Consider the following 17,489-nt stretch of genomic DNA (forward strand, 5'->3'; position numbering starts at 1 on the left):
AGAGTTGGAATCTCTCTTCTTAAAAATAGGGTTCAGGATACTTTTGCCTGCCAAGAGAGTCTCATAGAATCAAGAGATATAACATTCTCAAGTGCATCAATCCAGATGTGATAAGCCTTCCCAAGTTTCAGGTTTCCATTTCTTCTCTATTAGGACCCTGGCTGTGGTATATGAAGTGATCCTTCTATGAATCTGCTACTCTAATAATTATAGGCTTAATCATCACCTGTTTCTCTTCTGCTCTGGAAGATAAAAGTCCCTTTAAATTGTGCTGCAGAGGTGGCACTTTTATCTAAGTCGTTGATTAGTAAACAATGAGCCAGCCATTTTCTCTCTGAAGTGAATCCATGGTGCTTATGAGAGTTACCAGTTCCATGGTTCTTATAGATGCTTTATCCCTTTTATCTCTCAAATGCTCTAGACCAGAATTTGACAAAATTTGGTTCATGGATCAGATTGGAACTGCTACCAGTATTCATAAATATTGTTTTATGGTAACAAAGCCACACCTATTTATGTATTGTCTGTAGCTTCTTTTGTACTGTAATGGCAGAGTTGAGTAGTTGAGACAGACCACATTACCCACATAGATTAGAATTTTACCATTTGGCCTTTTAGAGAAAAAGTTTGCCAACTCTTACTACAGACACTGCTTTAGCTGGTGTACCATTTTTCACTTTGAGTGATACAACTGTGTCACTTACCAACTTTTAATCATGAGCATGTTTTTAAATTTTTCTGAGCTTCAGTTTGCATATCCCTATGTAATCTGAAAATAAAAAGCTGGATGACATTTTTATGGACCTTCTTAGCACTGTGAAGCATGCAAAATAACTCAAATACAACACCTAGTAAAACAAAATGGAAAGGGAATTTGTACCTCTATTGAATTCTTTCAAAGATGCACTAAGGGGGATTTTATGCATGCTACAGAACAAAAACTTTTTTTCCTTTCTTTTAATCATGCCCAATAATGCACCCTTCATCTCCTCAAAACTCTTACCTATCATTTCTTTCTCCCATGTTCACCTCAAGGTAACTTCCAACAGTGACATCATTTTCTTTTACTCACCCAATCAATGTTCCTCTTTTCTTCTAGCCTTCTCATTCTATTCTCTCTACCATAAGCAATCCTGTGTTTGTATGTTCTAATAATCAACTAAAACTTTTTCTTCAATTTTTTTAGTTCCATTATTTTACCAGTGAAGCAAGTTAAACAACTCAGATGGGAGGAAGGCTCTTAATACTTATATAAAAAGTGTTTTTCTGTCACTCATTTATTCCAGTAAAATCTGCTCATTCTTCCTGTCATGAACATATTTAAATCCTAGCCAGAGTCCCTCTTCCTTTTTCTCCAGCTAACTTGATTCCTCCGAGATACCCTAGTTAGTACTTTTATTTCAGCCTGTGCGCATCCAGAGACAAAGTGTCTAGCAACATTTCAAGTACTAGATAATTTGAAACTATTTTAAATTATTCTGAAAGAAGAAAAATAAATGATAGAATTCAATTCCTCAGGAGTCTGCAGGATAACAAAGGCTGTGTGTCCACAGAGTCCTTTCTGTAATGCAGCCTAACCTCAATAAAATGGAAAGACATGTAAGATACCTCTGTTGACTGCTGACTTCCCAAAAAGGTGATGGAAATAGGCTTACAATCAAGAAAACTCAATTTTTTATTGCTTTTTTTGCTTACCATAACAAAGAAGATCACAATCTTAACAAAATCTTTCAGAGACTGATTGAAGAGGTCAAAAGCAGATAAAATATTTATAAGACTCTGTGGGTGTGGTTTTCAAGCAGATCATTCCATGAGGATGTCTGATTGAAATGAGAAAAAATTTGTGATACCAAAATTTAGGATTGGGGGCATACAAGGGGAGAGTTCAAAATATGAACAGTGATTTAATAAACTGAAATGAACAATAATGAGAACAATATGAGAACAATAATGGTCTGAGAGTTGAGCTGACTAGTTTTTTTTTCAGATAAATGGATATTTGGCATGTTTCTGGGTTTGCTTTTTAAAAAAAGCTAAGTTACTTAAAGCTTGATCTTACTGGATTTGTTAGACAAAATTGTAAAGATTCCCCCCTACATATTCAACCAATCATTAATCTAAGTACTTCTGTGAAGAGGCTTTGCAGAAATAAAGTTAAGAACATTAAAATAGTGAGAATAGATTACACATGCAGCCCTGATATAATTACATAAGCCCTTAAAAACAAATACATTTGTCCAATTAGAGTCAGATAGATGTGGTGGAATGAGAGAGAGAAAACAAAGCCAAAGAGGTGGTCAGAGAAACTTAAAGCCTGAGAAATACTTGACCTGTCATTGCTGGCTTTAAAATATGGAGGAATGAGCTTATAAACTATAGATTTTTAGCATTTTTTGCAAGTCCGAGAGACAGCAGGGAAACAACAGAGACCTCCATCTCACAGATCTGTGGTACTGGGTTTTTCCAATAATCTGGAAACGCGTTCTCTCCTTTAGCTTCCAGAAAGAAATGCAACCCTCTAAATATTGTGATTTCAGCATTTTCAAGAGTAAATAAATAGGCTGGGCAGAGTGACTCATGCCTGTAATCCTAGCAATTTGGGAGACCAAGGCGGGTGTTTCACGTGGGGTCAGGAGTTTGAGACCAGCCTGGCCAACATGAAAAACCTCGCCTCTGTTAAAAATACAAAAATTAGCTGGCCGTTGTGGCATGCATCTGTGATCCCAGCTGTTCAGGAGGCTGAGGTAGGAGAATTCACTTGAACCTGGGAGGCAGAGGTTACAGTGAGCCGAGATTGTGCCACTGCACTCCAGCTTATGTGACAGAGCAAGGCTCTGTCTCTAAATAAATAAATAAAACAGTTCAACCATAGTATACCTAGCCTTGTGACCCATAGAACTGTGAAATTATAAATATGTGTTGTTGTTAAGCTGCTAAATTTGTGATAATTCTTTATGGCAGCAATTGAAACAACATGGCTGGGTTGGGGGGAAGATCTCAAGTATTAAACTCATGTTAATGCAGACTTCAGATTGTGAAATAATTAAGCCATGTTAATGTAAACATAGTTCAGAATCCTTTCACTGTTTGTCTGCAGGTGGTTTCATTTTAACTCTCACCCCTAAACATCAAAATCTATCCCACATATTCTGAATTATACAAGGCAATAGGAAAGCCAATTCCATACTTACCAATGAAAACTAAATAAAGGTAGGGTCTTCAATCAACACTCTGAGAGATCTCATAATTGGATGTGAGGAATTCCCTTATTTCCATGCACAAGAACCTTACCTTGCTTGTCAAAAATCTAATTTCAAAAGATGAAGAATTAATCTGTATTTCTTCCCACTCCCCATACCCACCTTTATATCTTGTCTATGTATTGTTTAATCTTAGCTTCTTTTTAACACTTTTTAACACTGTGTTTCCTAATACAGAAAATTCAGAAGGCTTTTGAGTTTGAAATGCCATTAAAGTTTTCCCTCAACTTTCGGCCTTAATTGCTACCATGCAGATCCGATTCAGAAGTAACTGAACCTCTGCTTTGTTCACCACCATTTCCCATTGAATGGCCATCTTCGGGGGTTCCCCATACCTGAACACACATGCCGATTATTTTCCTGATGGCATATTGTTGCGAATTTGACATGTATTTACTCCAATAGCTAGCTATCGATCATGTTGTATATCTAATTTACAGCTGCCGGCATTTTTTTCACAGAACAAAGATATTCAGGAAGTTTTTAAGTGTGCCATATATATATATGTGTGTGTATATATATATATGTGTATATATGTGTATATATGTATATATATATGTGTATATATATATGCATGTATGTGTATATGTATGTGTGTGTGAGATTTCAAAGACTGTCATTTAATTGTGCTTCCAAGATTGTCTACCTCTTGCTTTTTAGTAGACTTTTCAGTAGACTCTTTGAGTTTTCTTTCATCTCTGGTAGAGCACCCTATAAGAATTGCTCCACTTTTGTAATGGAGCATATAGCTTCTACCAACAATTTCAAAGTTGCTTGCTTTTTGTCTTATTGAGGCATCAGAATATCCAGTAGGGATGATCTTTCCCAGTAAACAAGGCAAAATTCTTGAACAAATGCACTCCTGTCTTCCACTTTTTTTCCCTTTCTAGAAATTACCAAAAATTCTTGAGAAATACAAGATAGCAAACGAATAAAACCTTGCAATTTAGTAAAGAGTCTTATTACACTTCCTCAATTTTGTGAATTCATAATACTTTGCATCAGTTACATTCAACAGTCTCTAAGATGATAATTCTACAAGAGAGCAGGGTAGACAAATTGTCTATGATTTGTAAGGATATTTTTAAAATCACTGCAACTTCTGCTTTCTAAAACCATAATTCCAAAAACTGTTTAAGGTGAAGCTGCATTTTTAAGTAATCATATATTTTTGACCAAGGAAAGTATTTGAAATAAAGATTGCTTCTCCAGTGTGACCCACATATGGCAGTTCATCTTAGCATTGTACTATATTCAAAAGAAATATCAGGCAACTATTTACCAACTCACTCACTTGCAAATAGAAATGGAAAGAAACTGAAATATATATTACATAACCTTGACCAAAAAAATAGCCTTCAAATTGTATGTGTTATTCAAGTGATGCTATTCATTCAAAATCAAAATCTCTCTTTCTCTGCCTGCCTTTTTCTTATTATCCATGCCATAACTCTGTTTCTGCTGCTTAGTCTCTCATTTACCCCACACCATTTTTTTTTTTTTGACACGGAGTTTTGCTCTGTCGCCCAGGCTGGAGTGCAATGGCGTGATCTTGGCTCACTGCAACCTCCACCTCCAGGATTCAAGTGATTCTCCTACCTCAGCCTCTCGAGTAGCCGAGACTACAGGTGCCTGACACCACACCTGGCTAATTTTTGTATTTTTTGTAGAGACGGGGTTTCACCATGTTGGCCAGGCTGGTCTCGAACTCCTGACCTTGTAATCCACCTTCCTCAGCCTCCCAAAGTGCTGGGATTACAGGCGTGAGCCACCATGCCTGGGCTTACCCCTTTTTTTCTTCTTTCCAGGAAAGAAATTATATTGTCTCAAATAAATGTGAAAAATAATATCTACCTCATAATACTGCTTTGAAGATTAAATAAAATAATGATTATAAAGCACATAGCAGTCTGCCTATTATTTAGTAAGAGTTACACAGATTTTACCTATTTATCCACCTCGTTTGTAATACATATAAACGTTTATTGTCTCATTTTTAAATATATAGTTTTATTTTATTAAATAAATTCTAAATAAGAAAATTTATTATATAATAGTTTTAGTGAAGAAATAATATTTGAATATATCTCAGTATTTCAATTACAAAAGAGTAAAATTTATTTTTTTTCCAATCTACAATATTTGCTATATACCTATTATACACTAAGTATTATGTTGGATATCATGAACAGATAAAAATGAGAATAAATATCTGCCCACCTGGAGCTCATGGTGTATTGTATGCAATATATGATACATGTTAGCAAACAAACAAAAAAAGTAAGTGCAAAATGCTTAGAAGGCAACATAATTGGTTCTGTGATAGGGAATATGAATTTAAAATGTTCAAAGATGGCCCATTAAGGAGACAGTGTTGAAACTGGCTGCCAAAAAATGGGAAAGGCCTAGTCACACACACACACAAAATCACAATAGTATAATAGCAGATCTTAAATTAGATTGTTACATGTTCTGTAAGTATTAATATGATTTATTATAATTAAAATTATAGTGTAAACCAATACTACTATCAGTCTAATGACACTGGACACTTTGCTTATAATAAAATTAAACTATTATTCATAACTTATTTCCACATAGCATCTTCAGTCACCAATACTTTAATATTTCCTGTTTAAAGTTACTTTTCTCTTAGAATGAATAACTTGCTGGAAGTTGTTTTATTCCTGGAAGTCACAACTTTTCTGTTCCTCTGATAGCTTCAGATCAATGAGCATTGGTTCATCAAATACATAACATCCTTAAATTTCTGTTCGAAGCATTTCCACCCATATTTTCAAGAAGCAGCAGTCAGCTATCGATTATACCTGATTGTAAAAATAAAAGTTAGACAATATAAATGTCCTGAGCAGAAGTTTCTAAATATTTTGAACATATGTACCCCAACACAAATATTGCCTTTTCTTTCAACTTCAAATAAACTTAACAACATTGATTCACATGTATATTATCTGTCAATTTCTCTAAATCTTTTAGTTCTACAGTCTTAACAATTAGGCCAATTAAGAAAGCAATAGCTTAGGAAGTATCTGAATATTTACGGTAAAATTTTTGCTTCTGTCACCCATTTCTCCAGTAAAATTCTGCTTAATTCCTCCATTAATGGACTCACCTAATTCCCAGTTAAACCTTTTATTTTTTTCCTTTTTTACAGCTAGTTTGATTAAAAAGTAACAGACACAGGTTCTTTGGCTGCCAAACATTAAAGGAAAAAAATTTTAATTTTTAAATTTATTTTACATATATGTGACTGTTTTGGGATACCAGAAATATTTGTTACCCCAATTTTCTTTTTTTTTGAAAAACAAGATAGGATTAACCACATGTCTAAGATACAATTTCTTATATTTCTGTGAAAATGCAGCTATAGATGTCATCATGAGTAGGGACTTTTATAGTGTCATAAAAATTCAGTGTCTCTATAAATTTATGCTGCTGAAAATGTCGACATTTATGGCAACTTCTACAAGGACATATTTTAGAATGATACTAAAACTTGATACAGCAACTTTTATTTATTTAAAAAGTAAAATTACAAACAAGAACATTTAATTTTTGAAATTGTCAATAGGGATAATTAATTTTTAAAATTCTCAAATCACATCAAGGTTTGAGGGGTACTTAAAAATCATACCAATCAAAATTAAAAAGCATGAAAGCATGTTCATGTATTATTCAAATGTAACAATTGATGCATATAATTAATACTTATTTACAATGTTAATATAGAGTTTTAATACCTGATGGTGCTATTAACAATGCAAGCATATGATGATGCTTATTTAAGAATTATACTAATCACAGCTCTATATCAGCAAACTTAACTCATTTTATATCCTGGGGCAAAGCACAGTTATTATTTCGATGAATTTAAAAAATATATAAGGATTGTCCCAATTCACCAATTCATGCAGAAGGATGATTCTATGTTTAGCAATAAAAGTTTCTTTGCAATAAGAAGAGTAAGCTCATTGAATGGTCTATTTTTGGCAACTACAGAAGAACCAAAGGAACTTCACATTCAAACTCAATATCTAAGTGAGAAAAGCTGCTAAATAGTTATTAGATATATTTTGACATATTAGACAATATTTGACATATTTTGACAGTGCTGGTGGTAGATGGGAAATTGGCAAAGATTGGAAATTTCAAACCAGGATCCTTTTTCCCCTCTCTCCATAGCTGGGTAACCTGACACCCACCAGGAGGCTCAGCGTTATCATGGAAAAAATGCCATATTTACAATTAGAAATTCAAAGAGCTCTAGTCTACCCCTAGAAGATAGACGCATTGTAACTTGGGCTCAGACACCATCGTACAGTTCCTATGTATAAGACATTGATATATATAGACGTTTCCTGAGGTCAATGCTCATATTTAATTAAGTTATGGTACCTGGATAATTTTATTGTTCCTACATACATATTTTGAAATGTGTTGTTGTAAAATGTGAGTGATTTTTATTTTTTAGATAGGATGTCTGGGCTACAAACTAATAAAATACTATCAATATGTTACAGATATATTTTTACCTAGTTTGTTGTACATCATTGTATTTGAAGGCATTCAGGTATGATCTCTCAAGTAAGTACGTTATTTATTTGGAACAGGTAAGGAGTTGAGAAGTAACTTGTGAAAGCTCATATGGTTGCTCAGACTTCCTGCAACCAATTGATATCTCTCAATGCAATAAAAAGAAATTAGTGATTACCACTTCCAGGAATGTAGAATAGACATGTGTTTCTTTTTTTCTCTCTCTTTTTTTAATTATTACACTTTAAGTTTCAGGGTACATGAGCACAATGTGCAGGTTTGTTACATATGTATACATGTGCCATGTTGGTGTGCTGCACCCATTAACTCGTCATTTACATTAGGTATATCTCCTAATGCTATCCCTCCCCTCTCCCCTGACCCCACAACAGGCCCTGGTGTGTGATGTTCCCCTTCCTGTGTCCATGTGTTCTCATTATTCAATTCCCACCTATGAGTGAGAACATACGGTGTTTATTTTTTGTCCTTGAGATAGTTTGCTGAGAATGATGGTTTCCAGCTCCATCCATGTCCCTACAAAGGACATGAACTCATCCTTTTTTATGGCTGCATAGTATTCCATGGTGTATATGTGCCACATTTTCTTAATCCAGTCTATCATTGTTGGACATTTGGGTTGGTTCCAAGTCTTTGCTATTGTGAATAGTGCCGCAATAAACATGTGTGCATGTGTCTTTATAGCAGCATGATTATAATCTTTTGGGTATATACCCAGTAATGGGGTGGCTGGGTCAAATGTTATTTCTAGCTCTAGATCCCTGAGGAATCGCCACACTGACTTCCACAGTGGTTGAACTAGTTTACAGTCCCACCAACAGTGTAAAAGTGTTCCTATTTCTCCACATCCTCTCCAGCACCTGTTGTTTCCTGACTTTTGAATGATCACCATTCTAACTGGTGTGAGATGGTATCTCATTGTGGTTTTGATTTGCATTTCTCTGATGGCCAGCGATGATGAGCATTTTTTCATGTGTTTTTGGCTGCATAAATGTCTTGTTTTGAAAAGTGTCTGTTCATATCCTTCACCCACTTGTGGATGGGGTTGTTTTTTTCTTGTAAATTTGTTTGAGTTCATTGTAGATTCTGGATATTAGCCCTTTGTCAGATGAGTAGATTGCAAAAATGTTCTCCCATTCTGTAGGTTGCCTGTTCACTCTGATGGTAGTTTCTTTTGCTGTGCAGAAGCTCTTTAGTTTAATGAGATCCCATTTGTCAATTTTGGCTTTTGTTGCCATTGCTTTTGGTGTTTTAGACAAGAAGTCCTTGCCCATGCCTATGTCCTGAATGGTATTGCCTAGGTTTTCTTCTAGGGTTTTTATGGTTTTAGGTCTAACATTTAAGTCTTCAATCCATCTTGAATTAATTTTTGTATAAGGTGTAAGGAAGGGATCCAGTTTCAGCTTTCTACATATGGCTAGCCAGTTTTCCCAGTACCATTTATTAAATAGGGAATCCTTTCCGCATTGCTTTTGTCAGGTTTGTCAAAGAACAGACAGTTGTAGATATGTGATATTATTTCTGAGGGCTCTGTTCTGTTCCATTGCACTATATCTTTGTTTTGGTGCCAGTACCATGCTGTTTTGGTTACTGTAGCCTTGTAGTATAGTTTGAAGTCAGGTAGTGTGATGCCTCCAGCTTTGTTCTTTTGGCTTAGGATTGACTTGGCAATGTGGGCTCTTTTTTGGTTCCCTATGAACTTTAAAGTAGTTTTTTTCCAATTCTGTGAAGAAAGTCATTGGTAGCTTGATGGGGATGCCATTGAATCTATAAATTACCTTGGGCAGTATGGCCATTTTCACAATATTGATTCTTCCTACCCATGAGCATGGAATGTTCTTCCATTTGTTTGTGTCTTCTTTTATTTCATTGAGCAGTGGTTTGTAGTTCTCCCTGAAGAGGTCCTTCACATGCCTTGAAAGTTGGATACCTAGGTGTTTTATTCTCTTTAAAGCAATTGTGAATGGGAGTTCACCCATGATTTGGCTGTTTGTCTGTGATTGGTGTATAAGAATGCTTGTGATTTTTGCACGTTTACTTTGTATCCTGAGACTTTGCTGAAGTTGCTTATCAGCTTAAGCAGATTTTGGGCTGAGACGATGGTGTTTTCTAGATATACAATCATGTCATCAGCAAACAGGGACAATTTGACTTCCTCTTTTCCTAATTGAATACCCTTTATTTCTTTCTCCTGCCTGATTGCCCTGGCTGGGACTTCCAACACTATGTTGAATAGGAGTGGTGAGAGAGGGCATCCCTGTCTTGTGCCAGTTTTCAAAAGGAATGCTTCCAGTTTTTGCCCATTCAGTATGATATTGGCTGTGGGTTTGTCATAGAGAGCTCTCATTATTTTGAGATACGTCCCATGGATACCTAAATTATTGCGAATTTTTAGCATGAAGGGTTGTTGAATTTTGTCAAAGGCCTTTTCTGCATCTGTTGAGATAATCGTGTAGTTTTTGTCTTTGGTTCTGTTTATATGCTGGATTACTTGTATTGATCTGCATATGTTGAACCAGCCTTGCATCCCAGGGATGAAGCCCACTTGATCATGGTGGATAAGGTTTTGATGTGCTGCTGGATTCAGTTAGCCAGTATTTTAGTGAGGATTTTTGCATCAATGTTCATCAGGGATATTGGTCTAAAATTCTCTTTTTTTGTTGTGTCTCTGACAGGCTTTGGTATCATGATGATGCTGGCCTCATAAAATGAGTTAGGGAGGATTCCCTCTTTTTCTATTGATTGGAATAGTTTCAGAAGGAATGGTAACAGCTCCTCCTTGTACCTCTGGTACAATTCGGTTGCGAATCCATCTGGTCCTGGACTTTTTTTGGTTGGTAAGCTATTAATTATTGCCACAATTTCAGAACATGTTATTGGTCTATTCAGAGATTCAACTTCCTGGTTTAGTCTTGGGAGGGTGTATGTGTTGAGGAATTTATCCATTTCTTCTAGATTTTCTAGTTTATTTGCGTAGAGGTGTTTATAGTATTCTCTGATGGTAGTTTGTATTTCTGTGGGATCAGCGGTGATATCCCCTTTGTCATTTTTTATTGCGTCTATTTGATTCTTCTCTCTTTTCTTCATTATTAGTCTTGCTAGCATTCTATCAATTTTGTTTATCTTTTCAAAAAACCAGGTCCTGGATTCATTGATTTTTTGAAGGGTTTTTTTGTGTCTCTATTTCGTTCAGTTCTGCTCTGATCTTAGTTATTTCTTGCCTTCTGCTAGCTTTTGAATGTGTTTGCTCTTGCTTCTCTAGTTCTTTTAATTGTGATGTAAGGGTGTCAATTTTAGATCTTTCCTGCTTTCTCTTGTGGGCATTTAGTGCTATAAATTTCCCTCTACACACTGCTTTGAATGTGTCCCAGAGATTCTGGTATGTTGTGTCTTTGTTCTCGTTGGTTTCAAAGAACATCTTTATTTCTGCCTTCATTTCGTTGTGTACCCAGTAGTCATTCAGGAGCAGGTTGTTCAGTTTCCATGTAGTTGAACAGTTTTGAGTGAGTTTCTTAATCCTGAGTTGTAGTTTGATTGCACTGTGGTCTGAGACACAGTTTGTTATAATTTCTGTTCTTTTACATTTGCTGAGGAGTGCTTTACTTCCAACTATGTGGTCAATTTTGGAAAAGGTGTGATGTGGTGCTGAAAAGAATGTATATTCTGTGGATTTGGGGTAGAGAGTTCTGTAGATCTCTTTCTGGTCCACTTGGTGCAGAGCTGAGTTCAATTCCTGGATATCCTTGTTAACTTTCTGTCTCGTTGATCTGTCTAATGTTGACAGTGGGGTGTTAAAGTCTTCCATTATAATTGTGTGGGAGTCTAATTCTCTTTGTAGGTCTCTCAGGACTTTCTTTATGAATCTGGGGGCTCCTGTATGGGGTGCATATATATTTAGGATAGTTAGCTCTTCTTGTTGAATTGATCCCTTTACCATTATGTAATGGCCTTTTTTGTCTCTTTTGAGCTTTGTTGGTTTAAAGTCTGTTTTATCAGAGACTAGGATTGCAACCCCTGCCTTTTTTTGTTTTCCATTTGCTTGGTAGATCTTCCTCCATCCCTTTATTTTGAGCCTATGTGTGTCTCTGCACGTGAGATGGGTTTCCTGAATACAGCACACTGATGGGTCTTGACTCTTTATCCAATTTGCCAGTCTGTGCCTTTTAATTGGAGCATTTGGCCCATTTACATTTAAGGTTAGTATTGTTATGTGTGAATTTGATCCTGTCATTATGATGTTAGCTGGTTATTTTGCTTGTTAGTTGATGCAGTTTCTTCCTAGCCTTGATGGTCTTTACAATTTGGCATGATTTTGCAGTGGCTGGTACCGGTTGTTCCTTTCCATGTTTAGTGCTTCCTTCAGGAACTCTTTTAGGGCAGGCCTGGTGGTGACAAAATCTCTCAGCATTTGCTTGTCTATAAAGTATTTTATTTCTCCTTCACTTATGAAGCTTAATTTGGCTGGGTATGAAATTCTGGGTTGAAAATTCTTTTCTTTGAGAATATTGAATATTGGCCCCCACTCTCTTCTAGCTTGTAAAGTTTCTGCCAAGAGATCAGCTGTTAGTCTGATGGGCTTCCCTTTGTGGGTAACCCAACCTTTCTCTCTGGCTGCCCTTAGCATTTTTTCCTTCATTTCAACTTTGGTGAATCTGACAATTATGTGTCTTGGAGTTGCTCTTCTGGAGGAATTTCTTTCTGGTGTTCTCTGTATTTCCTGAATTTGAACGTTGGCCTGCCTTGCTAGATTGGGGAAGTTCTCCTGGATAATATCCTGCAGAGTGTTTTCCAACTTGGTTCCATTCTCCCCTTCAATTTCAGGTACACCAGTCAGACACAGATTTGGTCTTTTCACATAGTCCCATATTTCTTGGAGGCTTTGTTCATTTCTTTTTATTCTTTTTTCTCGAAACTTCTCCTCTCACTTCATTTCATTCATTTGGTCTTCCATCGCTGAGACCCTTTCTTCCAGTTGATCGCATCAGCTACTGAGGCTTGTGCATTCATCACATAGTTCTCGTGCTGTGGTTTTCAGCTCCATCAGGTCCTTTAAGGACTTCTCTGCATTGTTTATTCTAGTTATCTATTCATCTAATATTTTTTTCAAGGTTTTTAACTTCTTTGCCATGGGTTCGAACTTCCTCCTTTAGCTCAGAGTAGTTTGATTGTCTGAAGCCTTCTTCTCTCAACTTGTCAAAGTCATTCTCCATCCAGCTTTGTTCAGTTGCTGGTGAGGAGCTGCATTCCTTTGGAGGAGGAGAGGCGCTCTAATTTTTAGAGTTTCCAGTTTTTCTTCTCTGTTTTTTTCCCCATCTTTGTGGTTTTATCTACCTTTGGTCTTTGATGGTGATGTACAGATGGGTTTTTGGTGTGGATGTCCTTTCTGTTTCTTAGTTTTCCTTCTTACAGTCAGGACCCTCAGCTGCAGGTCTGTTGGAGTCTGCTGGAGGTCCACTCCAGACCCTGTTTGCCTGGGTATCAGCAGCAGAGGCTGCAGAACAGCAGATATTGGTGAACAGCAATTGTTGCTGCCTGATCGTTCCTCTGGATGTTTTGTCTCAGAGGAGTACCCGGCCATGTGAGGTGTCAGTCTGCCCCTACTGGGGGGTGCCTCCCAGTTAGGCTACTCGGGGGTCAGGGACCCACTAGAAGAGGCAGTCTGTCCATTCTCAGATCTCCAGCTGCATGCTGGGAGAACCACTACTCTCTTCAGAGATGTTAGACAGGGACATATAAGTCTGCAGAGATTTCTCCTGCCTTTTGTTTGGCTATTCCCTGCCCCCCAGAGGTGGAGTCTACAGAGGCAGGCAGGCCTCCTTGAGCTGTGGTGGGCTCCACCCAGTTCGAGCTTCCCAGATGCTTTGTTTACCTACTCAAGCCTTGGCAATGGCGGGCGCCCCTCCAACAGCCTTGCTGCCTCCTTGCAGTTTGATCTCAGACTGCTGTGCTAGCAATGAGCAAGGCTCCGTGGGTGTAGGACCCTCTGAGCCAGGCGCGGGATCTAATGCACCACAATAAAACATCAAATAGCAAACTTAGGCTTTAATATGGCAATAATTAAATCAAATTTAAATGGTTACATATACCAATTAATATACAGATATTAGAAAAGTTTATCAAAATGTGTAGAACAAGAATATATTGTCTGGAAGTAACCCAATTCAATTATATTTGAAAATTTATTAAAAAGTAGATTTTAAATGTTTTCACTACAAAAAAGTATGCGAGATGTTATATTTGTTGATTAGCTCGATTTAATTACTCTGCAATGTAAACGTATATTATAAAATCACATTGTAACTGATAAATATATACAATTATTTTTCAATCAAAAATGAAACTTAAAATATAAAAATATAAGCAGTTTGAAAGTAAGAGAGTAGAACAAACATGTAATGCACACTATCTGACATTAATATAGCAAATCCTGCTTCCTTTTGATTGTCTGCATTTAAGGGCAAATAAAATTACCAAAGACAAAAGGGATATTATATAATGACATCAGAACTATTTTCTGAAAATCCTATCTTTCCTCATGGAATCACCTGGTTTCTTTGCAATATCAATCATAAATGTAAGGTTTTATTTTGGGACTCTTAGTTCTGTTCCATTGACCTGCAGGCTTATCATTATCCTAGGACTTGAATGGATAGGTTACATTTTGCTTTTTCCATTCATCTTTTGATGGACATATTTTTTTATTCTTTGGCTATGACAAATAATGATGCTTTGAATATTAATGTGCAAGTATTAGTGTGAATGTATATTTTCATTTTTCTTGTGTATATAACTAGGAGTGAATTGCTGGGTCATAGGACAACTATATTTAACTTTCTTTGGAATTTGCAGGCTGTTTTTCAAAGTGAATGCACCATTTAACATTCCATTAAGCAAAACATGAGGGTTTCAATTTCTTCATATTCTTGTCAGCACTTGTTATTATCTGTGTTTTCCTGTATAGCCAATCTAGTGGGTAAGAAGTAGTACTTCACAGTAAATTTTTCTTCTCCCTAATGACTTGTTGAACATCTTTTCATGTGCTTATTAGGCATTTGTATATTTTCTTTGGTTAAGTATTTATTGAAATTATTTTTTCATTTAAAAAAGATCAGTTTGTGTTCTAAGTGTTTATTACATCTTTTAGATAGAAGTCCTTTAACAGATATGTTATTTGCAAATATATTCTCTCAGATTGTAACTTTTCATATCATTGTCTTTTGAAGCATGCAAGTTTTATATTTCAGAATTTAATTAATTATAGACCTTTTTTCTCATTTGCACATCATGCTTTTGGTGTTTTTTATCTAAGAACTATGCTTCATCCAAGATTATGAAGATGTTTCTGTGAGTTTTCTTCTGACAGTGAAACAACTTTAGTTTTACATTTAGGTATATTATCTTTTATAATTCATTTTTGTAGGTGCTGTAAGTTAAGAGTTAAATTCACATTTTTGCATGTACACATTCAATATCAGCATGTCTAGAAGACTGATTTTTACTCATGATTTAGCTTGACACCTTTGTCAAATAATAACCAATCATAAATGTAAGGGTTTATTTGTGGATTCTCAATTACTTTCCATTAGTCTGTATGATTACCATTATTCTAACACAACACTGTCTTGATTACTGCAGCTCTACACAGTATTTTAAGTCAGAAAGTATAGTCTTTCAGCTTTTTTATTTTTTAAATTGTTTTGGCTATTTTAGGTCTTTTGCATTTCCAAGTAAATTTCAAGGTTATTTTGGCAATTTCTGCCAGAAAGTATACTGAGATTGTGATATAAATTGCTTTTAACCTACTATAAATCAATTTGGCAAAAATCGCCATCTTATAAATATTGAGCCCTCCTAAACAGAAAAATGTATTGTCTCTAAGTCTTCTTTAATATCACTTACAAATGTACTGTAGTTTTCAGTGTATAGATCTTGAGTATACTTTGTTAAATTCATTCCTAAGCATTTTATTCTATATAATGTTACACTGAATGAAGTTACTCTCAATCTCATTTTTGTAGAGTTCATTGCTACTATATAAAAGTACAATTAATTTTTGTATGGTGCTTACATCCCACTACATTGATGAAATAATTTATTATTTCTGTTATTCTATTACTATTGTTCTAGTAGTTCTTGTATACAACTTTAGATTTTCTTTGTACAGAATTATATCATTTGCAGATAAAGGCAGATGTATCTTTTCCTTTCTGATTTGAATGTCTTTTTTTTTATTGCCAAATTATACTGACTGGAAGCTATAGTAAAATGGTAAATAGATGTATAAAGGCTGGGGATCTTTGCCTTTTTCTATCCTTAGAGGGAAAAATTACCAGTAAGTATAATGCTAGTTGTACATTTTTCAAAGATGACCTTCATCAGGTGGAATAAATTTATTTCTACTCCAAGTTTATTGATAATATTTCATCATGAGTGAGTGGTGGATTTTGTCACACGATTTTTGTGCATCTAATGTAATAGAGAAAAGTTGTTCAGAAAAATGGAAACTTTTCTGCATATGAGAGAGTTCTTATTGGTAGATAACTTTTAAAATGTATCTGTAAAGAGATGAAATGCCATTGAAAGTGACAAATCCAAACCAATAATTAGAATTAAAATTAATAATATGAATGGCTGAATACGTACTTATGCGTATTTGGTGATAGTCTGAATTAATCGTTTGAAAAGAGTAGGAACGTGGCGCGAATTTGTGTTTGAAATATTATAAAGTAGAAGAGACATGACTTTTTACTAGTCACCATATGATAATCGCTTAACATATCAAGAACAGGCAATATGACAGACATATATGATGATAGAAAAATACTCATTATTAGACAAAGGAGGAAAGTACAGATATATCAGAAATACAAAGGGGCAAAAAACCTCAATCCCATTGGAAGATTGCAAAGGGATATCTTTCTTTTTTTTTATTATTATTATACTTTAAGTTCTAGGGCACATGTGCACAACGTGCAGGTTTGTTACATATGTATACATGTGCCATGTTTGTGTGCTGCCCCCATTAACTCGTCATTTACGTTAGGTATATCTCCTAATGCTATCCCTCCCCCCTCCCCCCACCCCACGACAGGCCCTGGTGTGTGATGTTCCCCATCCTGTGTCCAAGTGTTCTCATTGTTCAATTCCCACCTATGAGTGAGAACATGCGGTGTTTGGTTTTCTGTCCTTGGGATAGTTTGCTCAGAATGATTTGGATGAAGCATAGGGATATCTTTCTAAACATTACACAGGTACACACCCACACCCACACACATCTCTAAGTAAAGTATAAAATCAAAAAACTAGAGAAATTAGGTTATAAAACTCTGAAAATATATTAATAACTTGGACAAAAATACTAAAAGCAAAAAGTGAGAATATTACATAAAGTCAAAAAGAAAAAAAAGTATAAGCAGCAATATTTGATACTTTATATCTAAATTCTATGTGTTTCCCAAAATGACTTGAATGGTAAATTAAAAAGAGAATATGGAAGGAGTGGACCAATGTAAGGCACATGTGTTTTTTTAATCTTTACGCTAAGTATTAGTGGTACATACCTAGAGTGTGATTATGAGGACAGGGCTAAGCTAGCAAGGTCTTACCAGGGCAGGCTAGAGAGCCCACAGGACTGGTACTAGAGGTCCGAGCTTTCTT

Source organism: Pan troglodytes, chromosome 10, assembly GCF_028858775.2.
Source record: "Pan troglodytes isolate AG18354 chromosome 10, NHGRI_mPanTro3-v2.0_pri, whole genome shotgun sequence".
Lineage (NCBI taxonomy): Eukaryota > Metazoa > Chordata > Mammalia > Primates > Hominidae > Pan > Pan troglodytes.